The sequence below is a fragment of the Cotesia glomerata genome, linkage group LG2, assembly GCF_020080835.1.
Source record: "Cotesia glomerata isolate CgM1 linkage group LG2, MPM_Cglom_v2.3, whole genome shotgun sequence".
NCBI lineage: Eukaryota > Metazoa > Arthropoda > Insecta > Hymenoptera > Braconidae > Cotesia > Cotesia glomerata.
The window spans coordinates 11,108,201-11,113,335 of NC_058159.1; the positions used below are offsets into that span (position 1 = coordinate 11,108,201).

The window sequence follows — 5,135 nt, forward strand, 5'->3', positions numbered from 1 at the left end:
AGTTTTTATCAGATCTCGACGTTTTAAGGTCATAGGAAACTTCCCTGACTACCCCTGCGATGATGTCACTATGTCTGTCTGTCTGTATGTATGTATGTATGTATTAGGGTGTCCGTTATTTACCAAGTTGGCTATTTCCACTTGGGTACCGTCAAAATTATTTCTGCTTGACCTAAAAAAAATTTTAGAAACAAAAAAAAATTTTTACGATGCCGTTTAATCCTGCCTAAATAACGATACTTTTTCCATTTAATTAACATGGGATTATTGCACTTTTCAGCAAATAATTTTTATTTCGCTCATTATACTCCCTAACTTACCAACAATACTCGATTCTGTTTCTATTATGATCCCTTTAGATGGAGAAATTTTTAAATTGGCGCCAAAAATTTATATCATAACCTTTGAAAAGGCCAAAATTTATTTTTATAGACTTTTCTGGTTATTTTACTTAAACTACTTACTAATTAATTTTTATTTTGAATTTTGTGTAAGATCTTTTATTTGAAACTGTCAATAATCATACAGGTTATAAATATAAATTTTAACATTCAAATCATTATTGATTTTATTTTAATACATATGTTAATTATTGAACTTTTATTTTTGTTGTCAGGCATTCCTTAGTAGCATTTGAAAATTCATTCTTATACTTTTTTATCACCTGGAGAAGATATTGTTTTTGATTCTCATCTTTAGCTACCATATTTATACATTCTTGAGCCAATTGTACAGCTCTCTCTCTCTCCGCTACATCATTAACAACTTTAATCTTGATAGCAATCTCTTATCCTTTTATATAATCATCATCAAGAAAAAGTTAATGCTTCCCCACTAGACATTGATCCACCCGCGCTTGTCAAACGCAATGGCAAATAGTTTTCTGAAAGAAAATCAATTATGTTTTATTGTTAAATAAATGCACTTAATAGATAATTCAACGTAATGATTGAGTTCAAGTCTAATACCTGAATTTTCTCTTGATAATTCAGAATCGTTCAACTGGTGTTCTATATAACAAGATGCTGCTTTAATGTTTTTAGAGGTTAACACTTCGATGGACCGATTATCATTTACAACAAGTGGATTATCAGAAGTTGATACTTCAGTAGGGCGATCATGATCTTGTTTCTTTGAAATACAATATATATTGAATTTTAAGTCACATGAAAAATATTTTCAAGTATTTTATGAACGTTTCATTTATTAATTGACTAATATTTTATTGATATTACCAGATAAATCAATTACATTTCCTCGTTGATTGTCCGAAAAATTCAGATGGAATTATCTTTCTGATCGTTGATCGATTAAAAAGTTTTTATATCATTGCTGACCATTTCAAAAACTCTGCCGTGAGCTATGTCAAATAAACTTTATAATTTAATTGAAAACTCTTGCTCTTTTTGTTGGTTTGAGGACACACCTGCATTTTTATGCAGATTTCTGTATTCATCGTGCAATTTTTACAATTTTTAAATACATCGTTTGTCATCTAAAATAAAAATACGAGCAAATATCCAAAACTTTTTAACTTTTTCAATAGTTATTTTACATCCATCGCACACTGTTATTTTCACGTTTTTAGTATAATAAAATAGTAACCTTAAAGCTTGTTCATCAGTAGCTAATTTATTACTATTTATATCATCCGTAAGGTTTTCCAATAAAAACATCGGTTTTCGTAAATTTTTTTCTAAACTCATGATGAAAGTTCTTGATTTTCAATAGATTGGAGCTCTCGCGGTTAGAAAGATATTTTTTAGTTGGATACCGATCAATTTTTCCACTTTCAATTCATTGCACTAATCACTTCAACCTTACAATTGAAAATTTAATATTATAACATAAATTAAGGATTGTTCCGTTTACTATCCAAAAATGAAATATTGTCGTTAAAAGAACCACAACAACGAGAATAGACAGTGAGTTAAAAATTAATTTATCGTTTTTGTTTACTTTAACGACCGTATACGACAATATATCTAGTTGTTTCATTAAATTTGTGTTGGTAATAACCGTATTACCGTACTTAATTCCTTCACAGAATCACTGTGTAATCCGTACTTAATTCCTTCATAGAATCACTGTGTGACTTCAGATAATTTATTAATTAAAATTATTTTTTTGGAAGAAAAAAATAAGAAACTTTAAATGAAATACAAAATAAAAATTAATTAGTAAGTAGTTTAAGCAAAATAACGAGAAAAATCGATAAAAATAAATTTTGACCTTACAAAAGGTTTTGTGATGAATTTTTTGGGCCGATATGGAAATTTCTCCATCTAAAGAGATCATAACAGAAGCAGAATCGAGCATTGTTGGTAAGTTAAAAAGTATAATGAGTGAAATAAAAATTAGTTGCTAAAAAGTGCAAAAATCCCATGTTAATTAAATGGGAAAAGTATCGTTATTTAGGCAAAGTTAAGCGGCATCGTAAAAATTTTTTTTTGTTTCTAGAATTGATTTTAGGTCAAACAGAAATAATTTTGACGATACCTAAGTGGAAATAGCCAGCTTGGTAAATAACGGACACCCTAGTCTGTATGTGTGTGTATGTGTGTTTTTTTTTTTTTTTTTTTTTCAGAGGGGGGAATCTTTTTTGCAGATTCCAGGCATAGCTGTTTCGCCTGGATATGTGAAGACTCGACGCAGCGTCATACTAAAACTCGACGCTAACGCCCCTATTCACTAAACCCTAAACCCCTTTTCTTCTTTCCTTTAATCCTTCATGGGAACCGCCGTCAGGCATTACTTCGTGAGGGGAGGAACTCGCTACTGCTCTTCCTTCTGGTGGCTAACGTGTTAACTACCTTCGTTCTATCTTCTGATATTTGCTTTTCTTCTTTCGGTGGAACGCAAGTCTTTGAAGACTTCTGTTGCAAACGTGTTGGTAGCGTTCCAGGCAGCTTCTGATGACAACATTGCTTCCACTAGTGAATCTGGTTGCATTCTCTGGTTCAGGATCCTCTCCAACTCTTCACGCTGTGGATCGAAACGAGGACATACAAAGAAGACGTGCTCCGCATCTTCAGCAACTCCTGGGCAGGACGGGCACTTCGAAGAGTCATCGTGCTTAAAGCGGTGTAGATACTCTCGAAAACACCCGTGTCCCGACAACATCTGCGTAAGATAGTAATTGACCTCGCCGTGATTCCGGTTAAGCCAAATGTCGGTCCGAGGTATGAGGCGGTGCGTCCACCTACCCTTCTCTGCAGCATCCCATTGTAGTTGCCATCGGCCTATGCTGTTCTGACGTTCTTCAATTCTAAGTTCTTCAGGGCTCAGTGCAGTTGACCTTTTTTATTGGTAAAGGGCTCGTTTTTCCTCTTCTAGAACTCTAAGAGGTAGGGTTCCGGCAATGACGCACACTGCTTCTTCTAATATAGTGCAGAAGGCACTAGCTACTTGTAGGGCACTCAGTCGATATACTGGTCCAGCTTTTTTCCATGATTCTTGGGTTTCCAGTGCATCAGCCCAAATGGATATTCCGTAAGTGAGCACCGATGTGACTACTGATGACAATAGTAGCCTCCTGCTCTGCATCTGGCCTCCGATGTTAGGCATCAGCCGTGCGAGACTAGCCCTCACTATTGACGCTTTGGCACTGACGTGTTCCACCTGCTGCTTGAAGTTGAGTCGGGCATCCAGCATCACTCCCAGATAACGGATAAATGGTTGTGATGTGATTTTTTGTTCTCCGACTCTCAACTTGATAGTTTCTACCGTTTTTCTACTGGTGATGAGCACTGCCTCGGTTTTATGCTTGGCTAGTTGCAAGTTCACCATGTCCATCCACAAATTGACTCGTCTGAATGTAATATCAAATGCCATTTCTGTCTCTTCGGTGCTTTGCGACGATCAGGACAGCTACGTCATCCGTATATGCTACAAGTTTGACTCCCGTAGGCAATGCTATTCTCAGGAGGCCATCATACATGATGTTCCATAGCAGAGGACCTAAAACTGATCCCTGTAGCACTCCTCCGGTGATTTCGTACTCTTCCGTACCGTTCTTCTAGAGCCCGCATAACGTAGTCCCAGTTAGCGGAGTTGAAGGCATTCTTGATGTCCAAAGCAGCCACCAAGCAGTATTTCTTCTTTCCACCCTTCCATCTCGTTCCGGTGATTGCATCCTTGGCTGTATCAACAACCAATTTGATCGCATCCATATTATTATTATTTATTTATTTAATTGGCCATGAAGTCGAAACTCCTTGCGGCCATCCAAAATTGATACAAAAAATCTTAATATAATATATAAAGTAGTGTGTTAAGTAGTATATATAAAGTATATATATATATATATATATAAAGTAGTATATATAATGTAGTGTGTTAAACACTCAGTCACTCAATCACTCAATCATCACTAAATTCTAATACAATGAATACATATTATGATCTATCAGATTGTAAAAAATATTCATAACAAGCAGTTCGAAACTCCATAAGCATTGGTAACGTCGTACAATTAGCTGGTAATTGATTCCATATTTTAACCGCAGATATCAAGAATGATTTTTCATACTTCGCTGAATGATAAACCGGTAACTCAAGATAGTTTTGACGAATATCTCCTCGGCGTAGGCGAGGCTCAAGAATTTCTAAGTCTCGCCTAATTAGAGGCTTTTGATTAAGATACAATGCTTTATAAATAAGACACGATAAGAAAAATTTACGCCTAGAACTAAATGTCAGCCAACGAAGCTCAGTATAATATTGAGTAACATGTTCATACTTTGATATTTTAAAAATGGTTCGTACACAAGCATTTAATTTTCTCTGAAGTCTAGTCTGTTGTTGACCTGTATTATCAGTATAAATAGCCGCGCAATAATCAAAAATAGGATAAATTAGAGTAGTGACCAATCTTTTCCTAACAGGCAATGAAAAAACATCTCCATTCATCTTTAACTGTGCAAGTACTCTCATGCTACTTTTGCAAATCTCAGTAATTTGTAAGGACCAAGTTAGAGTGTCTTGAAGTATGACTCCTAGATACTTTACCGATTTACAATAGTCAACTATAATATCATTTACAACTATATTTGGAATCACTTCACATTGAACATCAGCCAATTTTTGTGCTGATCCAAAAATCACTGCCTTTGTTTTGTTAGGATTTAGTTTAA

At 34.9% G+C, this 5,135-nt stretch overlaps 1 long non-coding RNA gene across 1 annotated transcript; it reads right to left on the reverse strand.

Annotated features, from left to right (window-relative positions):
- Positions 1-585: 585 nt before the first annotated feature.
- LOC123258839 lies at positions 586-1,816 on the reverse strand. The gene is made up of 3 exons (XR_006508153.1): positions 1,236-1,816; positions 969-1,131; positions 586-883 (listed from the first exon to the last, which is right to left on the reverse strand). It is a non-coding gene; the product is annotated as an uncharacterized LOC123258839 (long non-coding RNA).
- Between the last annotated feature and the right edge of the window lie 3,319 nt (positions 1,817-5,135).